This window comes from Callithrix jacchus, chromosome 19 (assembly GCF_049354715.1).
Source record: "Callithrix jacchus isolate 240 chromosome 19, calJac240_pri, whole genome shotgun sequence".
Taxonomy (NCBI): domain Eukaryota; kingdom Metazoa; phylum Chordata; class Mammalia; order Primates; family Cebidae; genus Callithrix; species Callithrix jacchus.
This window is the reverse complement of record NC_133520.1, coordinates 37,290,911-37,316,073: the sequence shown is the minus strand read 5'-3', so window position 1 is coordinate 37,316,073 and position 25,163 is coordinate 37,290,911. Positions and strand designations below refer to the sequence as shown.

General features: G+C 44.9%; 1 protein-coding gene across 8 annotated transcripts in view; it reads left to right on the top strand.

Annotated features, from left to right (window-relative positions):
• The window catches only part of IRF6 (interferon regulatory factor 6), a 218,629-nt gene that overhangs the window by 175,945 nt on the left and 17,521 nt on the right, over positions 1-25,163 (top strand). For 2 of the 8 annotated variants that reach the window (XM_035280994.3, XM_002760764.7), the window contains exon 1: positions 22,700-22,898. The exons of 2 other annotated variants lie outside the window; for them this stretch is intronic. The gene's annotated coding sequence lies outside the window, so the exon portion shown is untranslated. Of the gene's footprint in view, positions 1-84; positions 122-561; positions 715-7,290; positions 7,415-22,699; positions 22,899-23,218; positions 23,436-25,163 lie in introns of those variants that run through there. 4 more of the 8 variants (XM_078357056.1, XM_035280991.3, XM_008985620.5 and 1 more) reach the window with 4 other exon arrangements.

The window sequence follows — 25,163 nt, the reverse complement described above, 5'->3', positions numbered from 1 at the left end:
CGCGCTCGTGCGACAGGCTTAGAACGTCCGGTTCCCCATTCTGCCCCCTACCGCGGCTCTTTGAAAGCACGCGCGCTTGTTCCCATTTGTTCTCAGAGCCCCAGAACGTGAGCAGCTGAGGGTAGGTGGGAGCTTCCTGGGTTACGTGGGTCGGGAGGCATGAGCTTTGTGTTTGTGTTTTGGTTATGGAAATAAGTGCGTAAATGTGTAGTAGTGGAGATAGTCGAATGCAGTGACTTTACAGTATACTGCAATAAAAATATTAATCCACATTTAAGGATGCTTCAACATCTCACTTCATCATCACGACAGTGTACAAATAGGTCTTGTTAATAAGCCTGATGTTGCAGATGAGGAAGCTGATGCTTAGAAAGGATAGCACGCTAGCAAGAGAAGAGAGAAAAACCTTAATTGATGCAACCACATGCTTTTACACATTAGGGTCTGCCACTTGCGTGTGTTACATCAAGCATGGGGCCCACAAGTCTGAGATTCCCAGCCTAACCCAACTCTCGCGTTTTCTGTAAGTATTGGAAGAGTCCCCGGAAACAAATCTGTTCTGGCATACCTCATTTAACAACAGCAGAAACACATCTAGAGAGGTAGAGTGACTTTACTGAAATCACCTCCAGTCAATGCTAGAAAAAACTGTAAAACCCAATCCGGTGTCTCATAACTGAACTCGGACAAAAGGGGATGGAAAAGCTTTTGAAGGTAAAGGAACCATCTTATATTTTGATTGTGCTGGTAGTTACACCATGTATACAATAAGGGAAGTTAAACTGTGGTGGGTTGCTGTGGCTCATGCCTATAATCCCAGCATTTTGGGAGGCTGAGGCGGGTGGATCACCTGAGGTCAGGAGTTCGAGACCAGCCTGACCAACATGGTGAAACCCAGTCTCTACTAAAAATACAAAGTTAGCCAGATGTGGTGGTGCACGCCTGCAATCCCAGTTACTCAGGAGGCTGAGGCAGGAGAATTGCTTGAACCTGGAAGACAGAGGTTGAAGTGAGTCGATATCACACTATTGCACTCCAGCCTGGGCACAACAGAGTGAAACCCAGTCTCAAAAAAAAAAAAAAAAAGTAAAACTGTACAGTTAAAGTGAATTTTAATGTATGTAAATAACACTTAAATAAACAGGAAAAAGCAAAAATATAAAAGTAGACTCAGTATTCCAGGGATTTGCAAAGTGTGCAGGGCTGCTTGAGACCACAGGATAAAGATGGTGAGACCCTTTTCCCAGTAGTAACTTATGATACCATGTTCTATAGAAACAGAGTGCTTAAATCATAAGCCACAGAATTTACTTGAGTATTTAAGGTAAAACAGGAGCATCGAACGGCTCTGCTTCTGTGGGAAATTTGGGTTTTCCCCAGTACCATATCCCACTGTAGAAGTTGTAATAAAACTATTAGAATATGATTCGTGTCCGTTCTAGTGACCGTCTACTACTCTTAATTAGATTTGGAGAGGCTGGGGTGGGGAAGGGAGGACAGGGCTAAAGAATATGAGGAACATGTGCAAACAGAGTGGGTGGTGCCCAGCAACTGGGCTAGCCAAGGAACCCATAAATAGCCATTTGTCTACTATCTAATTTCAAGATAAAAAGTACAGTCACGTAGGTCAACAAAAGCGTGTTTGCAAGATGTCATCATACATTTTAAGGTGCTGACCACAGTATAACTTGGCTATAACAATAAAGAGCCATCCTTTTCCCCGTCCCAACATATCCTAAGTGACCTAGTTTCCTTCCCCAGAGGCAACCACTTTCTTGGTGTTCTTCCAGAGATCTTCTATGAAAGCTGTATTCCCAAGTGCTTGAGGTGACTCTTCCTCTCCGGGTTTGCACATCCTTGTGGTCTTGTGTACAGGTCTAGACGGTTCTCAGGTTCAAGCAAAAATGTACCCTAGCCCCACCCAAACAGTCTCATCATTGGCTCACTGGGTTTTGTCCTAAAAATATTTATATTAGCCTTTGACAACATAAAAAGGAATCCTTTGTGAAAATTTAACCTAAGAGCCAAGAATATATGCATTTTTTTATGCCTCCAGTGAAAGTTCTCTTAGTAAAACCTGCACAAAGAAGATGTATATGCCAACAAATGATGGCCTTGGGAAAACTGTCATGAAGACAAAATTTGTTCTTCCTCTTTCTTCTTCCCTCCCTCTGCCCTTTGTTTCCCTCCCACAAGGTTTTCTTTTACCTCTACTCACAGGCACTCCGTATTTTCAGGGTTAAAGGCAGTCCAGGAGATAACCTTCTATATTAATCTACAGATGGCGGTTAATGAATTAACAAGTTACTTTCCTTGGGATATTTGCAATTTCCAGAAGATTCTCTACGATAATGATCTCAAGGAGTGGGAGAGGGATAGCTATCCCTTAGGACAAGAATATCAGAATGTTTAGGAATTAGTTAATAATTTAAAAGAAAAAAATGTTTCATATTGCACATTTCAAGTATATGCAAAAGTAGACAAAATGGAAGAACTCCCATATACCTGTAGCTCAGCTTCAACCAATATCAACTCAAGGCCATCTTGTCTCATTTATACGCCCAACCACTGCCCTGTCCCTACTCTGCATTATTTTTTAAGCAAATCCAGAACATATTATTTCATCTGTAAAGATTTTAGTGTGCATTTCTAAAAGTTAAGGGTTTTTTTAAATGTAGCCTCAATGGCATTATCTCACCTAATAAAAGTGATAACTATTTAATATCATCATATATACTGCCAGTGTTCACAGTTTTGATTGTCTCATAAATGTTGTCTTTTAAAAATTCTTTGTTGGTTTAACATGTTGTGCTCCTCTCTAAATTTTTTTTTCTTTTATTTTTTTATTTTTTTTTTGAGACGGAGTTTTGCTCTTGTTACCCAGGCTGGAGTGCAATGGCATGATCTCAGCTCACCGCAACCTCCGCCTCCTGGGTTCAGGCAATTCTCCTGCCTCAGCCTCCTGAGTAGCTGGGATTACAGGCACACGCCACCATGCCCAGCTAATTTTTTGTATTTTTAGTAGAGACAGGGTTTCACCATGTTGACCAGGATGGTCTCGATCTCTTGACCTTGTGATCCACCTGCCTCAGCCTCCCAAAGTGCTGGGATTACAGGCGTGAGTCAACGTGCCCGGCCTCCTCTCTATATTTCTTACGAGTTGATTGTTGGATCTATGGATAAGCATATAACAAAGTTTGACAGACTTCGTTATAGCTGGTCTGTTATATATAAGAAGACATATGATGTCTGGTTGCCTTTCTTTTTGTGATATTACCGGACTCTGGTGCGCAATATCTAAATTCATTAATTCATGAATACGTTCTAATTCTATCTCAGGGAGTGATACTCTGATTCTGTCATTTACTGTTTACTTACTTGCTGAATTGTTGTGAAGATAAATTTCTAACTTAATTAAATTTTGGTTACCCAGTGATACAGTTTGTATAGGAAAGAATAAATGCTTGATTCTTTCCCTTCATTTGCCAATTTTCAACATAAGAAGTTGATCACTAGATTTAATGGTGGCCAATTAAATTTTGGTTTTCATTTTTAGTATCATTATGAATTCATGGAGTTATACAAATTTATATGTTTTGTTTTGCAAATATTATGATATATAATTTGAAAGAACTTACTTAACATACAGCTATGTATTTAAAGACACAAGTCAGTCACTTTCTAATGTAAAATACAGAAAGTAAGCAGAGGTCTATCTGAGATTTTCAACAGAGCCGGGGGAAGCACTGCTTGAGGATACATCTCAGATGCTGGGGAGTTTGAGATTTAATTTTTTTCGTGATAACAAGGCCACATGGTTTCAAGATATGTTGAGAGGAAGCCATGTATATCTAAAGGTATGACTCTCTAATAGTGAAAGTCAGACACCTCAGCTTCTGATTTGGGAAGATTCTAGGGAAGGAGTGTGTGTGTGTGTGTGTGTTTTCCTAATAGCTATAATCAGACAGTTTCCTACATACAAGACCAGCTCTTCTACAACATGTATTCACGTATGCTGTGTACACACCTAAAGCAATCCAGCTTTTCCCTGAGAGTGCTGGCAGAAATCAGTCTCTCACTGCCCTTATAAAATTATGGAATTAGCTCACCTATTCATTTTAAAAAATGTATCTAACACTTATCATGTGCCAGGTATGATACTGGCAGCTGAGGCTAGGAGAAAGAATAAGATGATGCCAGTCTCCACAGTTCTGTCTGGGTGTAGATAAGTACACAGACAATTACAATGCACTGTGCCGAATACTGAGCTGAACAATGCCGGATGCTAAGGAATCTGCAAAGACGCATTTACCCAGGCGGGGGGATGCTGCTCTCAGGCTGAGCATGTGTCAGCCAGACACATTCATTGAACACAAGTATTGAACTCAAAATTGATCTAAATTCTAGATCTGAGGCTGTATGAGTTGTGTCTGCTGACCTCATGAATTGTAAGTGTATATGATCAAAACAGGATATGAAGGATATAGGACAACAGGAAATTAGAAAGCCGTGTAGTCATCGGATTCCACAGCATTTACTGTATGTGGAGCCATAAGCTTTCTAGGTGGAGCAGACTTTAGAAATGAGATTATGTCTGTGAAGAGCAAAGCTTTGTGATGGATGCCACATAACATAAAAATAGAAAATATGAATACATATGGCCCCTGCTCTTTCTATTAATCTGTACCTATAAGAAGTATCCACTGTGAAACGACCTGGAATATAGAGAACTTTTATAAATATGTTTCCTCAGGTGTATCAGGGATTAATTTACATTAGGTCTAGCTTAAAATGGGAAATATTTTATATTACTTTAGTTGAGAACAAGCCTAAGATGCTGTTAGAGGGCATCAAGTTTTGCATTGCTCCCTCTAGTGGAATACTGCTAAAACTATGTACTATTTTTCATTTTTTTTTTCTGGCAAGGGCTCATCTGTTCATATATTTATTCATTTTATCAGCATTTTCTAACCAGTTACTGTGTTCTAGGAATGACACTGGGCATCAAGGATTTAAAAGACTCAAACATCAGACTTTTACCTTGAAGATCTCAGAGTCTAGTTGGGAGACAAAGCAGTTAACAAATAATGACATTGTCACGGGCTAAAAGATGTATGAAAGGATGAAAGGAACCCAGAGGATAAATAAAGTCATTCTGCTTTGGGAAAAAGGAAAAAGCTCATGGGGAGCTGCACAGAGGATGGGCTGAGTTAGGGTTTCCTGGGTGAACAAATAGGAAAAGAGCATTTCAGGTAGAGAAAACAGCATGAAGAAAAGTGTACAGATGTGTTTGGATAACTGCAAGTCGTCCACATCACTGAGATGGACTGGCAGGAAGTGGGGGGTTAGAGAGCAGGTAGGTGAGGAGCCAGTCTGTGAAAGGCCTTAGATGCTTTGTGGAGAAGTTGACATGACATCTAGTCCTATAAAAGGTGAGGAGCCGATAAGTGATTTAAAGCAAGAGAGCTATGTGATCAGATTTGGAGTTTAGAGAAATCACAAGGATGTCTGAAGTGGGTGTCAAGGGTATTAAATCTTCCTTTCTGATGCCTTACCTGATGCTTTGGGTGCTGCCAACCACGACTTTGGAGACTTTTTCAGCTGGGTGCTATGGCTCATGCCTGTAATCCTCACACTTTGGGAGGCCAAGGTGGGCAGATTAATTGAGATCAGGAGTTCAAGACCAGCCTGGCCAACATGGTGAAACCCCATCGCTATTAAAAATACAAAACATAGCCAGGCATTGTGGCATGGGCCTGTAATCCGAGCAACTTGGGAGGTTGAGGCACGAAAATTGCTTGAGCCTGGGAGGTGGAGGTTGCAGTGAGGTGAGATTGTGCCAATGCACTCCAGACGGGGTGACGTTGGGGACTTTTTCATATTTTTACCACGTGCTTCCTCCTACTTCTCAGTGTTTATTGAAGCCAGGATCTCAAGTCTCTCTTGGTATAATTATTATATTCTGAGACTGTAATGAGTTTAGTTTACCAGAAACATCCATGAAATCCACACCATCCAGGCTGGTCACTATGCAAATATGATTATAACACGATGGAATTACACGGGTGAACCCAAGGCTCTTAGCTTCTTACATCCAGCTCCCCGCAGCTCTTAACTTCTTGTGTTCTCCATTTATCCCTGTGGGCTCAGAAACACTGCATCCATTTTCCCAACAAGTGCCCAGATAATTCTTATTTTTTGTTTTTATTTTTTGAAACAGGGTCTCACTCTGTTGCCCAGGCTGGAGTGCAGTCATGTGATCTTGGCTCACTGCAGCTTCTGCCTCTTGGGTTCCAGCGCTTCTCTCATCCCAGCCTCCAGAGTAGCTGGGATTTCAGGCTTGCACCACCATGCCTGGCTATTTTTTTTATTTGTATTTTTAATAGAGATAGGGTTTTGTCATGTTGGCCAGGTTGGTCTCAAACTCTTGACCTCAAGTGATGTGCCCACCTTGGCCTCCCAAAGTGATGGGATTACAGGCATGAACCACCACGCCCAGCCAGTGTCCAGATAATTCAATTCACATATTAAGCTTCAGATAGATTCCCCTTAGACATCTAAGTGGAGAGGTCTACATATGTGGCACATCTGGAGTTCAGGAGAAAGATCCCTGCTGCCAGGATGACCATGCACATCTGGGAATGGTGAGTGTATGATTAGGGCTGCATGAAATCACTTATTATAAACACAGAAAAGAAGCCTGAAAACTGAGCCCTGGGGTAGCTGCGAATTTAAGACCCAGGGCAGATGAAGAAGAACCAGGAAGGTGACTGAGGAGGGGTAGCCACTGGGGAAGAGGAAAGCTCTTGTTGTCTCCCATTTATGGACTGATCCTTCTCAGGAAAGGCAGGTTTACAAAAGAGTTAAGACTAAGGATGCTGGACTCACATCGATCTGGATTCAAGTCTCAGTCACGCATTAGGTGCCAAATGACTTTTACGCCTCATCCAGACTATTGGGTGCAGTAGAAAATCTAGGGAGTGTTCATTTGCTGAGTAATCATTGATCCTCTACTACTGCACTCTGGAATGGATTCAGCGCCAAGGGAATTTATGTGAAAGAATAAAACAAAATCTCTGGCCTCAGGGATCTCACAGTCCAGAGAGAGGGAGCAGTCATAGAAGCCGATGATTCTCCACAACATCGCAGGGTGATAAATTCTTTCAAGAAACTGTGAGGCATGCGCCAAGGGAACAGAGAGGAGGGAGGGATTCATCCAGTCTAGGGTGGCTTGACTTACATTGATGCATTTTTTTTCTTTTTCACCTTTTATGTGCCATTTTTTCCCAGGAAAATCACAACTCCTCTGAGCACCACTGATTAATTTATGTGATGACTTAGAAAAATTTTCTTTTGGGAGGCCGAGGCGTGTGGATCACGAGGTCAAGAGATCGAGACCATCCTGGTCAACAAGGTGAAACCCCGTCTCTACTAAGAATACAAAAATTAGCTGGGCATGGTGGTGCTCACCTGTAGTCCCAGCTACTCGGGAGGCTGAGGCAGGAGAATTGCTTGAACCCAGAAGGCGGAGGTTGCGGTGAGCCGAGATCGCGCCATTGCACTCCAGTCTGGGTAACAACAGCGAAACTCCATCTTAAAAAAAGAAAAATTTTCTTTTGGAGGGGGAGAAATAAGGGAAAAATAATCCCCAGGGTACAGATTGTGGTCCTGCTTTTTAAAAAATCAAGTTAGGAATTACCATCTGGAATGAAACTGAGTCTATAATTGCCTATTAGCTCAAATCAATGTTCTCCCTTTTTTGATTGTTAACAAATCACTCCCCAGTAAACTGTGACATCCCAGCCTTAACCCCAAGCCTAGCACCTCTGGTATGGTAGGCTTCAACGATGTGAATGTTCTATCTGGGCAGTTATCTACCTTCCATTTTGGGGGAAGCTTTTCTCCTTTAGATAGTGAAGGCTCTAAAACACCAGCTTTTCTCATATTTACTTTAACCACCATATACATTTCTCATGAACAAGATTTTCTAGCTGTACAGTTTTATTTCTTCTTATTTTCTTCATCATGCATTCATTCTGGCTAGAACCAAACTTTTTAGAAATAAAATTTATAACTAAAAATGTCCTTTCAGGTGGGTGCGGTGGCTCATGCCTGTAATCCCAGCACTTTGGGAGGCCAAGGAAGGTGGATCTCTTAAGGTCAGGAGTTCAAGACCAGCCTGGCCAACATGACAAAATCCTGTCTCTAATAAAAATACGAAAATTAGCTGGGTGTGATGATGTGTGCCTGTAATCTCAATCCCAGCCACTTCAGAGGCTGAAGCAGGAGAATCACTTGAACCTGGGAGGTGGAAGTTGCAGTGAGCCAAGATCGTGCCTCTGCAGTCCAGCCTGGGTGACAGAGTGGGACTCCGCCTCAAAAAAATAAAATAAAAGAAAAGTCCTTTCATAGGTTTATTATAAATTCTTGCACTGGAAATCCCGCAAAGGCAGATTGCCAAACTGTTTATAATTCGGCGTTGAGTGCTGTAAAGTAGTGCTACCCTTATTCTGCTGACTAATAGCTCCTCTAGCTTTGTCTGAAGACACAACTAGGGGTTTGGTAGCCAGATAAATGTTTGGATAATTTTGTCCTCTAGCCCTAAAGTAATTGTAACTGTAGTTCCTTTGATGGCTAAGGTAGACGACAGTGAATGTATTTGGGACAGGACAGGTTCTAGTGCAAAGAAAAATGAGGGCAGCATGGGCAAGGGTTGGGCATTGTCTACTGAAATATAAGGAGAAATATTTTTTTTACCACACAACCACACAGGAATACACCCTCGAATCGGTGTTGGCTCTTCAAGAAACAAAAATACCTTTAAAAATCATTAAAAGAAAAGAAGTCATCCAGAGAATTGTGTATTCCTGATTTAAAAAATAAAGACACTAGACTTTTTCCTCAAGAAAAGATAGTGAAGGTTTATTTTCCTAAGTAGGGTATGCTATTTGAAGAATAATCATCCTTGAAAATTGTTCCTGTGCTTCAGTCTTTAATTAAAAGGACTGAGTTTCTTTTAATATGGGATTCCCAGTGAGGTTGAGCTTCTACAGGGTTAGATTAGCAGGAAGTGCATTCTTCCCCCTGGTTTGGCAAGTTTCAGAAATGCTAACCCAGTCCAAAGGGTCGGTCCTGCTTACCCTCATGTTGAGTAGTTGCTGTTGAAATCTGGTTGTGTTCCAGGGGGCAAGAGCAGACATTCTCTCCTACTCTCCCCTTTCTTCTTTCCTGGCTCCCTGTGACTTGTGCTGGTCAGCTTCATGTCTACCATGCCAGGACGAGCTTTCAATGGCACAGCTCTTTAGGGTCTAAACACTTCAGTTTACAAGTGCTAGCCATTTCCCTAGCACCACCACAGAGTCAGGTGAATGGGTGGAAAGGAGGTGTCAGCATCAGCTGCATGCTGTTTCCAGAACCAGCTCCCCCTCTGATGGGCTCTAAGCCCTCCGTGCCCAGTCCAGAGTCTCCTCTCTCATGGTGAAGCTATTTCAGAGGGCTTGTCACCACTGTCTGTCATTAAGCCTCTGTCAGAGAATCCCTAGTTCATCTGACATGTTCTGGTAACTCTGAATCTCAAAGAGGCCAGGTCAGTGATGCTCAATTTGGATTATGATTATTGTTATTGAGCACTATTTTCTGTCTAAACCTTAGTTCCTATTAAGTTAAACTGAATGAAACAGAAAAAGGGTGGGGAAGAGCTAACTCTGCTGCCCCCAGATGAATGTGTGCATGCGTGTGGGTCCGTGTGTGTGTGTCTTGCGGGGAGGGGAGCAGACTGTAAACACCAAGCTCTCAGAGTGCTTTCCTCTGCATTCTAGGACTCTTCCCTCTCATGATTTCCTAAGAGTATCTAAAGCAGAACCAACATAAAGGTGTTAAAAATAGATTCTGAGTGGCAGAGAAATTTTGTAAACTTTTGCTGACTTGCCATCATCACAGTCTAGAGTTTTTGTTTTGTTTTGTTTAAGAGAGAAAGGGTCTTGCTCTTTTGCCCAGGCTGAAGTGTGGTGGCGCCATCTTGGCTCACTGTAACCTCCGCTTCTTGAGCTCAAGCGATTCTCCTGCCTCAGCCTCCTGAATAGCTGAGATTACAGGCGCTTGCCACTGTGTCTGGTTAAGTTTTATAGTTTTAGTATAGGCAGGGTTTCACCATGTTGGCCAGGCCGGTCTCAAACACTTGACTTTAAGTGATCCACCTGCCTCAGCCTCCCAAAGTGCTGGGATTCTAGGCGTGAGCCCCCCCCGACCATTTTGACAATCACAACAGGCCAAATTTGCTTCACATTGTAGGTATGCCAGGAAACCCCAGAGCTGTCTGCTAAGAGCCCTGGAGACACAGAAAGAGACAGAGATGCTTCTTTGTCCTATCAGGAATAGATTAATTTGGACTAACCCTGTTAGTAACACAGCATCTTCTGTATGCTGGGCCTTTGGGGAATGAAATGCTCCCGCTCTTACTGTGGAAGAGTTTATCATCTCCTTGGGGACTGCAGCAGGATGCACTTCTAGAAATAGTTAAGACAACAGAGTCTGTGTAGGGCTTCTGGAGGTGAATTTTGCTGCCCTGGTTACCATTGCATGACCAAGCTGCCTTAGCAAAGTAATGCTTACATGTTCTTTGCCTGGTCACTCTGAGAGCCACAGCTTGACTCTTGAAATCAAGGAAGCATTTGCTCCTAGTGGTCAGGGCATGTGGGTTGAGAGGTGAGACCACAACAGCAGGCATCCTTTCTGTCTGGGTACAGAGCTAGGGTTGAAATGGTAAAGCTTTAGGCCTAACCCGATTAGTAACACAGCATCTTCTCTAAGGTAGAAAAGCTTTAGGCTTTACCATTCACCAGATGTCTTCAACCCAGGAAAGCAGGCACAGACATTTCAGAGGAGACATGCAGTTCTGTGTCTGGAGAGCTGGGTGCCGTGTTTTGATGAAGAATCATCTGGAAAGGTGAAACAAACATGAAATACAAAACGACTTCTAAATCAAAGTCAGAATGGGATGGGGACAGGGACGGGGGGGCTAGGTTTGGCTTAGAAGTGCTGTCCCTCTCCTGGGAGTGTGTGGTCAGGATTTCACACAAGAAGTGAAGTCCCCCAGTTTCCTATGGGACCATGAGAAAAATTGCTTTTAATTATGTTAATTACAACAACAGAGCACTTCACTTCTCAGGAGGCTTTTCATCTTCAAAGGGGCTCTAGGATGGAGCATTAACAGTTGTCATGAAAGTCTCTGGAGTTTGAGAACTGAAGTCAAAAGAGCCCTCACCGTGTGGGTTGGGGCCCTGTGTGTGCCCTGAAGAGCCGATGTCCAAGGAATTCTCTGTCTTCAAGGTTAGGAGCAGGTCAAGGCAGGGATATGTGTCCAGGAATTAGCCCCATCACTGAAATCAGAGAGGAAAAGCAATGGAGTGCCAGCCGCAGTCCAGTTCCCTCAAGCCCCAGCTCCCTTTATTGGCATTGCCAGTAAAATCAAGGAATCTGAATTTCAGATAAAAAACAAATAACTGTTTAGTATATTAATGTATTCATTGTTTATCTGAAATTCACATTTAACTGGGCATCTTGTATTTTTCTTTGCTAAATCTGGCTACCCTATCCTATATGCTTCTCTCCCCCAGTACACACACACACACCTCTCTCTCTCTCACACACACACACACCCCAACACACACACACACACACACACACACACACACTGAAAGGCCCAGCTTCCTACCTGACAGACTCCTACCTGAGAGGTCAGCAAGCCTGGGCGTGTTCCCCCAGGGGCAGGGGAACAGAACTCTCTAGACCTGCCCAGACCCAGCCTCTTTCCCTTCCAAATGTGGGAATGTGAGAAAACTCCTCCTCTCAGCTCTCTAGGGGCAGGATCTCAAGGGCTGGGCAGGTGGACATACAGTGCATCCTTCCCAACACCTTTGTTTGCCTTGGAACTTGAGGATGTCATAGCCTCAGGAATGGACTCTCTAAAGCTTCCTGACCCTTCCCTCCCATCTTTCCTCCTCCATGTGCTTAGCTTACCTCCACTCCATGGCTCCTGTGGCTTAAGGGAGAAACCTGTGGCCACCCACCCCCTTACCCCGCACTGCTGGCATAGAAATTCCTCTGTGACAAAAAAACAGAGAGAAAGGGTCACTGGGCTGAGATGAACTTCCTGTCTAGGCGATGGAATTCAGGCTGCCAGGACGGGTCTGGACCTGAACTAGAAATGCCGCCAGTTTCCCGGGCTGGGTGGGGAAGGGAGGACAAGCTGGCACTTGCCACAGCACAGAATAGTAACTGGGAGGTTGCAATGCCTGCTCTGAGCCTGAGCGAAACTCTCAGGGCCTCCAGACATTGACGCAGGTAGAGAAGTTCCCAGGCCCCAAAGCTCCAGATTCAGCCCCTGGGCTCAATCAGGGTCAAGGATAGAGCATGCTGCCTTCTTCCCGCCCCCAGGACAGGCAGATGGTCGCACATGTTCACATCCTGGGATATTACTTCAGTCCTCTAGGTGAGATTAACATTCCAAAGCGCCGATCCTCGGGTTCCCCTTCATGACCTAATGGAAAGGGCATGGAGTCAGACAGATCAGGCGGAATCAACTTCCTACTCACCATTTACCCCAGCTGTGAGACCTCGGATAAAACTCTTAAAAATTAAATTTAAAAAATCCCCTGATGAACTGGGCTGAGTAGCTGGCAACGCTGTGCAGGGGATTTCCAGACAGAGGGGGCAGAATATGCAGCCACAACTTTTCCTTTAAAGTGCAGGATTCTGGAACGATTCCAGGAAAGCTAACATAGGTAAGTTACTCTTAGATTTGTATTGGGGAACAAGAACAAGAATAATAACAATATTCCCCCTGTGAATTGCCATAGTTGGTAAAACATACTAGTGTTTCCTTCTCTCCTTCTGCTTTCTTAATAAATCAGAAGTGCATGAATTAAGTGTAATATGCTCAGCTCATGGGCACCATTGAAATCATTACCTGGCAGTTAGGAAGAATGTGGAACACTGAAGGTCTTTATTAAATGTTTATTGACTAATGAACTGGCTAACTAGAGGAAGAGAGAAAGCAAGAGAGGAAGAAAGGAAGAGTCTATTTTATTTCAACTGAGTAGGACTTAGTAGAAATTATGACTCTTATTTTACTTTTAAAAATATTTATTTGTTTATTACATTATAAATAAATAAAAAATTTTATAGAATGTAACGTATTTATTTATTTACAATTCCACTCAAAGGACTGACTCTCATTTTAGAAGCCTCCAGTGCTGGTGTCATATTTCCTCAAACACCCCTTTGCTAGGTCTACTGTTTCCTTACCACCTTCCATGTCTATTCTGCAGCAGCTGTGCCCAGTTCTTCTCACAGTGTTTTGTAAATAGTGAACCAGAGCAGACTGAGCTTTGAAGCTTCCTGGCTACCCCAGGGGAGTAAGCTGGCGAGGCACCAGGCTAGTGTAGGCTTGGTAGGTTCTTCTTTGAATCCGAAAGGCACAGAGAAACTGCTACTGCCAACAGCAGCTCAACAGTATGGAGATGTCATTGTGCTGGGGAGGGACAGGTGGTATGTGGGCAGCCTCGTCTCTGATTCCTGGGCCTGAACAAAATAAGAGGGGAAAACCAGTCTCGGTGGGATCAAAAGTTTCCCAGGGCATTTAAAACCGGGTGGAGCCATGCACAGGACATTGGTAACACGTGGGGACAGTCCTGGGATAGGGCATGATAGAGGAGTCCGAAGAGCTCTTTCTACTCTTATTCTGTGTCTCTTGAAGTCCACTTGCCTATTTTGAAGTTCAGGGATTTGGACTTGAACCCAAGCGTGGCCACTTCTCAGGTGATCCTGGGGATTATCCTTTATTGGCCTTAGTTTCCTCAAGAATAAAATAGAAATTAGTTAACCCACACACATGCATTTAGCAAAGATGTGTTGAGCACCTTCTGTGCGAGGCCCTGAGAACACAAGAGCACACAAGACAGACAAAGCCTCTGCCCTCTTGGAGCTTATTCATGCTCCTGGAAAGAGACCCCCAGATGGCAGCTCCTGTGGGGTGTTCTATCTGGCTCATGTAATTAAAAGTTAAAAAAAATTGCAAATGTATAAAAAATTAGTAGATTTTACATAAAAATCTAGATTTCCCAGTGGCAAGATTGGGCCTGTATTTCTGTAGGGCAGCCATCAGCCCGAGCTTCGTGGCTGCTTCCTTTAGAAACAAAGCATGCTCTCGGCCAGTTGTGGTGGCTCATGCCTATAATCCCAGCACATTGGGAGGCTGAGGCAGGTGGATCACGAGGTCAAGAGATCAAGACCATCCTGGTCAACATGGTGAAACCCCGTCTCTACTAAAAATACAAAAAAAATTAGCTGGGCATGGTGGCTTGCGCCTGTAGTCGCAGCTACTCGGGAGGCTGAGGCAGGAGAATTGCTTGAACCCAGGAGGCAGAGGTTGCAGTGAGCCGAGATCATGCCATTGCACTCCAGCCTGGGTAACAAGAGCGAAACTCTGTCTCAGAAAAACAAAACAAAACAAAAACAAAAACAACAAGAAAAACAAAACAAAAACAGAAAGAAAGCATGCTCTCCAGGTGGCCACGGTCCTCACCATTTCTAGACACTTACCTTGCCCAGCCCAAACAAGATTTGTGTTCTTTTACCCCAAACCTCTCAATGCCTCTCACTGTAAACAGGAAAAAGTTCAACTCTTTCGTGTCACATTCTAAGCCTTCCTTTTAGTTCTGTTTCCTGCCTAATTCATCCCTGCAAATTTCCTTCAGCAAACTGCAGTTTCCTATCCCATGACGTACTGCTGAACTGTTACAATACTATTCTCGTTGCCTGAAATGTTTTTTGGTTCTCCTTTTCTACCCAGAAAATGGTTATTGACCTTGAATGATCATCTTAAACATTCCTCTCTCTCCCTTTGAGAAGACTTCTGCTGAGAAAATGCCCAGAGGGTCATGTGATCTGAAGACCCTGAAAGATGTAAATGATTCACCTGCGACCAAGGGGCCATCAGTGGTTCTACATCCTGTGATGGGTTGGGCATGGGGCCCTCCAGCTGGTCACAATTTGTAAAAAGCCTCAGCTTTCTCAATGAATGGGGACAAAATGTGAACATGAAAAAAGATGGCTGTAAATGAACTCAGATAATGCATGAATTCATGCTTAATAAGCAATAGTTTGTATTCCAGTTGTTGTTATTATTAATATTTCAAATGGAGGCAACTTCGTTAAAGATGGTAGATCAGCAGGTGCAAACTATATTCAAGGAAGACTAATTTATTATGGTTGAAGGGTAGCGAAATGGTAGAAGATATGGTTGGAAAAGTAGACTAGGGCCAGAGAGGGGCCTTCTCACTGGTCTTTCTCTGCCTGACCTTTGTCTCCCTTCTAGCTTAAGCATAGCAGCCTGTGCTTAGTCTCTGGTGCAAAACAAGTTACCTACATCACTTCTCTGCTCAAAAGCTTCCAGTGGCTCCTCCTCACTCTCAGAGTAAAAGTTGTTACCTCTCAGACCTCATATGCCCCACGCCCAACTCTCCCCTTGCTCCAGCCACACTGGCCTCCCTGCTGGTCCTTTCATGGGGCAAGTATGTTCCTGTCCTGGGTTCAAATTATTCTCCTGCCTCAACCTCCCTAGTAGCTGGGACTACAGGTGCATGCTACCATGCCCAGCTAAGTTTTGTATTTTTAGTAGAGATGGGTTTCACCATATTGGCCAGGCTGGTCTTGAACTCCTGACCTTGTGATCTTCCCACCTCAGCCCCCCAAAGTGCTGGGATTACAGGCGTGAGCCACCTTGCCCAGCCCAGCTCCTCCATCACATTCTTAGAGCTTTGTTTAAATGACATCTTTCCCCTGGTTAGTCCATCTGAAATTTGCATCCACTCCACCCCCTCCTAATCTTTTCCAGTTGCCCTGTTGTCCTTCTTAGAACTTAACCTGGACTAACATACTTTTTATCTTGTTTATTGCCTGTCTCCCCAGCTAGAATGTAAGCACCATGAGGGCAGAAATTTTTGTCTCTCTTGCTCACTGCTGTGTCCCTGGCACCTAGAGCAGAAATTGGGCACACAGTAGATAAACAATAGGCATTTGTTGGATGAGAGAATAAGGTTTCTTGACTCAGTAAGCACTAGGAAATCACAGAATGTTTTTGAGCAGGACAGGGATGGGACTGGAGCTCACAAAGGGCTATAGAAGAGATTGGAGTGGGCCTGGAAGCTGGGAAATGGTCACAACAGCAGAAAGACACATATGTGAAAGTTTAAACAGAAGGCTTTCATAGAAATAGGAGACAATATGTTTCCAAAGGGGGGCGATTTTTCTGGTGTATAGTGCTCAATAAATATTTACTGAAGGAATCATGTTTGTATCTCATGTCAGGTGGACCCAGGGCCCTGGTCTTGGTCTGTCTTAGAAAAACCAAAACTATTTGCTCCTGACTTTGGGGCTCTCCCAGCCAGGGTTACATGAGATTGGTACTGAACTCCCTTACTTGTGTATATAGTTCTCCTTTCTTCTTTCACTGGGCTAGCCCTCCGTGACATCTAGTCACTTCTTAGGCCCCAGCTTAACTTGGACAAGGCTGAGGTTCGAGCTGTAGAAATTGAGGTGCGGTTTAGGCTGTCCGTGTCTGGGGTAGGGACCAGATAGAATCACCTTTTTGAATGTTATGCAACTGGAATTTTAGGCAATGTGGAGAAATTAGTGTGGCAGGTAGTCCTTTGACTTTCCCCGGCCAGTCCAGAGCCACTCAAGACAGTGGAACTCCCCATGGACACCATCTTTACCTTCTTCCATAGAAGGCCAGGGTCATTGGATAGGAGGCCAGTCTAGGTTGAGGCTGAGCGTGTAGACTAAATGAAGAGAACATTCTGACAGTGGAGGGTGAAGGGTGGGGCTGCTACTTGGTCAAAGAACTTCTCGTTTCTACCCTGTCATCCCTGTCCCTTAGCCATGTTCTCCTCAAGGGAATTCTTATCTAGGGTCTGAGAGTCACACTTGGGCCTTGCTCTTAATCCAATCAGCAGAGAAGAGATGCTTTGTATCCTCACTGTCCCAAGAATAAATACACAGTAACACATTACTTAATGCTGCATGTTTTTATTAAGTGAATACCAGGTACCCTGAACTGTGCCACATTGTTGCCTAAATATGGGGAGGGGAATGCAGCAATAGAGAAGAATGACATTTTCTGAGACCTGGTATTGTTTTATTTATTTCATTGAATCCTATAGTCAGTCCTGTGAAAAAGGCAGCATTCTCATTTAGGAGGTGAGTAAACTGAGGCTCAGACTGCTCAGACAGTTGGGAAATGAGAGACAGAAAACTGAAGACAAATTTATACTCATTCCAAAGCATGGTTAGTTTTTCTGAGGATCTCAGTGCCGCCTCTGGAATTTAATCACAGAGCTAGGTGACATTAGGACTAGAAGGCAATTGTGGGATTCATTCATGTCTGTTGCATGAAGGGACTCAGGCTCAGACAGCAACAGTGATGCATCTCTGCTGTCATGGAGTGCCAGAGAAAGATCTGACACCCAGGTCTCCTGACTTCCCAAGTGCTCTTTCTTCGTTCTTGAAAAAAAGTAATATTTCCATTAAATAGTATGTAAATCTGCTTTACGATTTAATCAAATAGTACTGAAAGCCTTATAACCAAAGCATCTGCCCCACCTACTTCCTATTTTTGTTGAAATAATATTTTGTCTCCTAATATTTTTGTTGAACTCTCTCATCCATTCTTATCTCTACTCCCATGCTTTTTGTCATCTCTTAACCTTATAGATAAATATATTTTAAAAAATTTCTTCACTGTCATTGTACTGAGGTGGTGTGGGGTGGGAGAGGAGAAAAGTACATTTGGTCAATCTCTCATATTGAACAGGAGTCCAGCTTCTTGCCACACTGCCCCTCCAAAGGTTCTGTACCCCTGGAGTCCCCATTTTTTCTGACGTCGACACACTGTCCAGTGCTCTGTAGCTCAAACTGAGCCTAACACTGTGCTAGTTTCTGTCGGGCCTGCACCTTGTTGCCCTTAGGACTTGATTGAAGTCTGGAGAGAATTATTTACACAAAGGAAAGAAAGAGCAGATATCAGCAGTGATGGTCGCTCCGTCTGCACAGCACTCCACCTATTTCAGAGAGCGTTCATATCCACTATCTCATTTCAAAGCAGCAAAGAATCACAGGATAGGTGCTGTGAATCACAGGTTTGGTGCTGATCATGAAGCCAAAATCAGGCCACTGTTTTGTCCCAATGGGGAAGCATATTTGCAATCAGAACTGTGAACTCTCACACTCATGGTGGTTGTAGCTTCTTATTTGGCTCTTTTGTCTGCAGAGCCAATGGAAGCTCCCCATGCTGGGGAAAATGGGAAGTGGACCCTCAAGATTTGCAATGAAGGGGCAGAAGAATGAAGGGAGGGCCTCAAGGGGGAGCTTACTTCCAAATGATTTCCTGGGCTTTGTTTTTCCTCCTTTGTCTCCCCTAGAGATATAAACTTTACAATATCAGACATGCGACAATAAAACCATGGACCCAAATCCCACTCTCTTCTTGGCAGAGCAGAGGGCATGGCAACTGGGACTCCTCCCAAAGTTTCCGTACGGTGGAGAGTTTCACGTTACTGGAGTCAGTGACAGCCCATAAGCTGTGCACCTTTGCTGAGGTTGTTAGTGGGGAAGGGACATTGCACTAATAAAGAAAGCTGCTTCTTTGAGACCACTTTCTCAAAGTATTCAGCTTGCTTCAAGGATAAAAAGGGTTTTCTGACTATGGAAAGACTCAGAAGATGTTCTGAACACTTTGGTAGAGAATTCTCCTAGAGTCCAAAGCCAAAGTCTGTGCCATTGCTTGGATTGGAAAGTGAGGTTCTTTTATGCTTCCTGCCGTCTTGGTGATTCTAGAATTTAGAGGGTACTATAGAGAGCAACAGCCAATGTGCATTACAGGTTAGGCTGTGCTTTCGGCAATGTGTTAGGATCATCTGCAGCCCTGATGCTTTAGGATACTTGGATGGAGACAGAGATAAACCAGGGCCAAGAGGAGAGTGAGAGTAGACCTGATGGGCTCCAGAATGCCTTCCAGAAGGGAGGTTGGAGTCTGATTTCCTTTGAAAGCACAGAATTGCATTGCTTAGTGCAATGTCCCGACCCCACTCGCAACCTCACCAAAGGTGCACAGCTTATTGGCTGTCACTGACTCCAGTAACACTAAACTCTCCACTGTATGGAGCCTTAGGGAGGAGTCTCAGTTGCCACGCCCTTGGCTCTGCTAAGAAGAGAGTGGGATTTGAGTCCATAGTTTTATTGTTACATGTCTGATATTGCAGAGTTTAAAGTCTCTGGATGGTAAAAGAAACTCCTCCCTACCAAATGAGAGCTGACTGGGAACAGGAGAGGGGAATTCCCCCATTCCCTATGGCTGTGAATCAGGGCCCCTGTGCTGAAATGTACATCCCACTACGTGAAACTCAAGACTCACTAGTGAGTCAGCATTGCCCCACCGGATTATCAATGGAGGGCAAAATGATGGGAGCATTGCAGGCCCAGGGCATGTTGGGAATGACTGAGTCCTGAAGAAGCTCTTTTGAGAATACAGAAGATTCCTCAGGAGCCTGGGGAAAGACTCACAAGATGTTTCTATTCTCCAGATCAAGCAGATGAAGTGTGTATCAACAAAAGAAGACATCAGGTGGCCTACTGCCAAGGCTCGATGCTTGCAGAGTCAGGGAATTCCTCCTGATCTCTACCTTAATCCCCCTTGCTTTACCCCCTTTCATTAATTCTTCAGTTGAGTGACATGAGAGTTGGGACTTTGTTTTGCTTGTGGCAATATCAACAGTTTCTAGGTCCATGGGTGATTTTTTAAAAAATAGTTAACAGCCAGTACAGAACAGGTCAGAATAGACTCTGGCTGGGGATCTGAGCAGGGTCCAAGCGGATAGAGCCTGGGTTTGTGTTCTAGTCTTGGTTTTGTGGCTGGTATGCTATATGTCCTTGAGCAAATCACTTGACCTCGCTGGGCCGCAGTTTTCTCATCTATGAAAAGGGGAAGTTTGGCCTTGAAGTTGCAATCAGATGCCTACAGGGTCAGGCAATTAAAGTTAATGAGTGAGCTCAAAAGAGTGAGTTTGTCCTGACTGCTACGTGTAGACTCCCTCTAAATGGGCAGCTGTTGCCAGGTAGAACTGCTGGTGGAGCATCCAGAGCACTTGACTCTTTAAGAGATGCTGAGAATCTGGATGTTTATGTGAGATCTCCTGATATTTAAAATACTGTGTGGGTAAAAACTGGCTAAGTCAGTTTTAGTCTCGATCTAGATCATCTAGAAGGACCCTCCCAGTCTGAGTTCTCTGATTCCAAAATATATGTCTTCTAAAGAAGATGCTTAAGACATCCCCTTAGTCATGGGAATTTCAGGTGGTGCAAAAGTGAGTGCGTGTGTGTGAGCTCATAGTTGTATGCCATTGGGCTTCTGACTCCCCTCAAATGATACTCTCCCAATGGCCTTATCCCTCATCCCTCTCACACACCTGCAGTGGACCTTATTTGGTCCCCACCCAGCCCTGGGCCGGATGGAAGACGCTACTTGTCTAGTGAGCTCATCAGCAGTAAATAGCTAGCTGTGCTGATGGGCTAGTCCTTCTCCCAGTGAAGGGAAGAGTGGCCATAGGGCAGTGGTTGAGACAGAGTTGGCTGAGTCAGGCCTTGGGGACTTGCTGCCTTCTGGCTACAGCTCAAAGCTAAACTGGGACTTGGAATCAGGTCTATGTTATTATCAATCTGGGGCTCTTCACCACACTTGTATGAGTATGCCAGAGCTACCATAACAACGTGCCTCAGAGTGGGTGGCTTAGACAACAGAAATTTTTTGTCTCATAGTTCTGGAGTTTAAAATTCCAAAATCAAGGGCCTGAGGGATGTGACTAAAAGCTCTGTTCCAGGTATCTCTCCCTGGCTTGCAGCTAGCTGTCTTCTCCTCGTGTCTCTTCATATCACCTTCCCTCTGTGGGTATCTGCTTCTGTATCCCAATCTCTTCCTTTTATAAGGACACCATTCATATTGGATTCAGGCTCACCCTAATGTCTACATTTTAACTTGATTACCTCTCTAAGAATTCTGTCTCCAAATAAGGTCACATTCAGACATCTGGCTGGGGTTGGGAGGGTGGTCAGGACTTCAAAATACAATTATCTGTGTGTGCGCGCGCGTGCGCGGGTGGGGGGGTGACAATTCAATTCATTGCACCACTCCTCCACGGTTTCTCACTCATTACTTTAAACACCAAAACCTAAGTGACCTGCTCATTCCCCATTTCACCTATGACAGCTAGTGGTTGAGGGTGGGGGATTTTTTAAAGTCTCATTTACTGCTACACAGTCTCCTACAAACCTATCCTCTAGATAGATGAGGAGAGTGAGGGAAATCTTAACAAACACCTGTTAGGATACATACAGGACTTGAATTTCAGGTAATAACAAGGAATGCCTTCCTGTTCTCTGACGTACTGTCTGTATAGTACTTTTAGTCTTTACAACAATCATAATTGCAAGTACATATAAAGCATGTGACAAGTGCCAAATACTGTTGCAAGCAGTTTATATGTAGTCATTGAATCCCCACAATACCCCTGAGGTAGGTACTATTACTAACCTCTTTCTACACATAAGAAACTTTCCCAAGTCTGTAGTTACTGATGGAGTTGGGGTTTAAACCCCAATAGTTGGCTTGAGAAGCTATGCTTTTAATCATTACATGATAGTGATTAGAGAAAGCAGGAACTCCAGCCTGGGCAACATAGTGAGACCCTGTCTTTACAAAAGAAAAAAAAATTAGCCTTGAATGGTGGCCCATGCCTGTAGGTCCAGTTACTTGGGAGGGTGAGGTGGGAGAATCGCTTGAGCCCAGGAGGTTGAGCTCTGCTTGTGCCACTGCACTCTAGCCTGGGTGACAGAGCCAGACCCTGCCTTAGAAAAAAAAAAGGAACAGAGCTGGGTGCCAGTTCCTGTAATCCCAGCACTTCGTGAGGCTGAGGCGGCTCCCTTGAGCCCAGATGTTGGAGACCAGCTGGTGCAACATAGCAAGACCCCATCTCAAAAAATAAGAAGAGGAAGAAAGAGAAAAAAGCAAACAACAACAAAAAAGAAAAGGCAGAAATTATTGTTCTCATTGAAGAGATGAGGAAACTGAAACCAAGAATCTAAGTAACTTACCAAGGGTCACAAGGGTAAGAGGCAGAGTAAAGGTAGAATTCTATTCCTGGAAGCCTATGGCTGCCCCCAGACAGGACCAAGTGTCCTGGATCTCTTTCTGACGACAACTCCACTTACACAGGCCCACGAGTAGTAGGGCCAACCCAGCATCTCAAAACCCTTATTTGTGCTTAACTGTCTGCATACTGCAGGGTAATTATGGGTCGTGAAGGAAGGAGGCACTCTCTCGACTTAGATCTGAACTCCCAGTCGCTTCCAGTTCCCAGGACCACCAGCCCTGAGGCGTAAGGGCTAGGCCTGAATCTGGGACTTTCTTAGCCGGAGTTAGAAGCGGGGGAGTAGAGTGGGACAGAGGCCGGGCACCGCTGGGCAGGGCCGCCCAGAACGCGGAGTATCATATTTCTTGCGACTCGCCAATCCCGAACGCCGGAGGGCGTGGCCGCACCTGGGAGGCGTGGCCGGCCGCTGCGAGCTCTGCGGCGTCCTGGGGCGAGGCGCTGACGTGAGCTCGGCGCACCTGGGCCGGGCAGGTAAGGGCTGGTGCGGGACGGGGAAAGGAACCCGCAGTCCCTATTTGGGTAGAGCCAGGCGCCCCTTGGCCAAGACGTCGAGGAGCGTGGTGGTAGCGACGGTTGATCTTCGCTGCGGACTTAGTTCGGAGGGACGTCCGCTTCTGGTGGACAGATTGAGCAAAGGTGGGGACGCCAACTTCTGGGGACCAGGTTGAGGGAGGGGAGGCTCCCCCGTGGGTGGAGTAGGACCTGTCCGTGGAGTTTGTGGGGGTGCGAGAGCTTGCTTGGGGGCATCTGTGTGTATGCGGGGGTTACTCAGTGGGACTGGGTGCCTGTCGCCCTCTTCTAGATAGCTTTGGGCGGCTCCAGTTCTGTAGCGCTAGGCCCCTCCCGACTCCACACATGTGTCTGCTCTCCCTACCCCCACCGCCGAAGCGGAGGGCACTGCTCTCGGCCCCCACCCACCCCGCTATTTGGTACAGCTAGAGCACCGCGTCCCCTTCAGTCTTAACAACTTGCCGCTGGCCCCTGTGCCCCAGAGAGGGGACTTCCCAGGTCCGCTGGCCCTTGGTCCTAGTGGGCGTTTGGGGAAACTGGGGTGAGAGTGGCCAGGAGCTGGGGAAGCATTGGCGGTTTGTTTTCCCTCCCTGAGTCTGTTTGGCACAGTTAGGCCCTTCGCCCTGGGCCTGGGAGACACCCATGGATTTCCAAGGAGCGGAGGTAGGTGTTGGGGAGGATGGCGCTGGGGTGTGGTTGCTCTGGTGGTGGGCCCTCTTTGCCCGAAGGGGCTGGAGGGCGGTGTGGAGAATAGGGAAAGTCTCTCAGGCCTGACTTGGAAAGGAGGTCTGAGGCGCCACTCTTTACAGGGAGCCTGCTCTGTGGTAAAGGGGTCACCCTGTCTCAACCTGTTCTCTTGGTGGATGTCAAGAGTGGAAGTGAGGGAAGGGAGAGGAAGGCACTTGGGTGGGACTGGTGAAAGCTGGTGCTGACCCAGGAGTGTGGTTTAGGATGAGACGTGTGCATGATATATGAGAGTGGCACTCAGTACCTTGAAACTCCCATTTGCCAGACCCTAACTTCCATCCAGCAGGGCGTAGAGTGTGGGAATTTTGGCTAGAGGCCCAGAGTTTACCCCTAAGCAGGGCTCAACTAAACAGGGAAGCCTGAAGAACTTAGAGGATGGCATTTCACTTCCTTCAGGAGAAAGGGAAGAACGGGGACTGCTCAGACTTGTCTGCAAGAAATGGCGTGTGTTTTAACCTGAGCAAAACCACTGACGGCTAAATCTCAGCTTTGGTGTGGTAGTGCCCCTGGAAACTAGTCAAGGGAGGGTCTATGGAGGTGGCAATGAGGGTGTTTATGGAGGACCTGCTCCCTAGAATAGGAGGTATGGGAGAGGACAGTTAGTGCCCCGAGGAACTGAAAGTGTCCCTGCTTCTATATTCAGTGTGAGGGGAATAGATAGGTTTGCATCATTGTTTTTTGGCTGGTTAAATACCTGTTAGAGACACAGGCCTTATATTTTGCTGCTAGAGATATCAAGATGAGTTCGGCTAGGCTCAGGTGGTTCTGCAGGTGTTGGGATTTAGGTGGTGAGATTGTTTTGAAAGAGAACTCTGATTTAGGTGTGTTAGAGAGTGGATGTACGCAGTCTCCACCTCAGTCACTTTATTGGCCCTCTATGCCGTTGGGATCTTTGTTGATGTTTTTAGTTTACTTTCTTGGTGCATAGAAGAAGATGAGAGGGACATGGAAGACAAGTTGCAGTGGCAGGGTTTGGTACAGACCTGACTTAGGTACCTCAGTTAACCCAGATGTAAAATGGGCATAGGAATACCATGTTCAGGTCATGAGGGTGAAATCATAGATGTTTAGGTAAAGGTTCATGCAAAAATTGTAAAGCCTACACAGATACAAAGGATTGTTGTTACCATCCTTCATAAGAAATGTCTTATTGTCCTGAGGTTAACAATATTACTTGTAGTTTTTTAAATTAAAAATTGTAACATATTGTAGGAAACTATGAATCATATATAATGTATATAGGAGAATGTAAAAAGCACCCATAATTCCATCACTAGATAATCATTACAAATATCTTGTTGCATTGGTGTATTTATTTCCTCTTTTCAGTTCCGTGTGTATGTGCGTGTGTATGCAAGTATATGCTGTGTTACAAGATGGAGATAGTGCTACACAGTCAAGTTGTATGCTGTATTCCCCCTGCCCCACAACTTCGTATTGTAAACATTTCCTTGAATATAATAAAAATTCTGACACCTGTTGTTAATGGCTACTTGATGTGGCAGCCTGTGGTTGTGACGTAATGAACCATTCCCGTCTCCCTCATTTGGGTTTTCAATTTTTCCATCTCTGCCTGTTTTTAGTTGTAGTTAATAGGTGGTAGGTGGGGGAGATCTTGGCTGACTTTCAGAAGGTGGAGAGGGT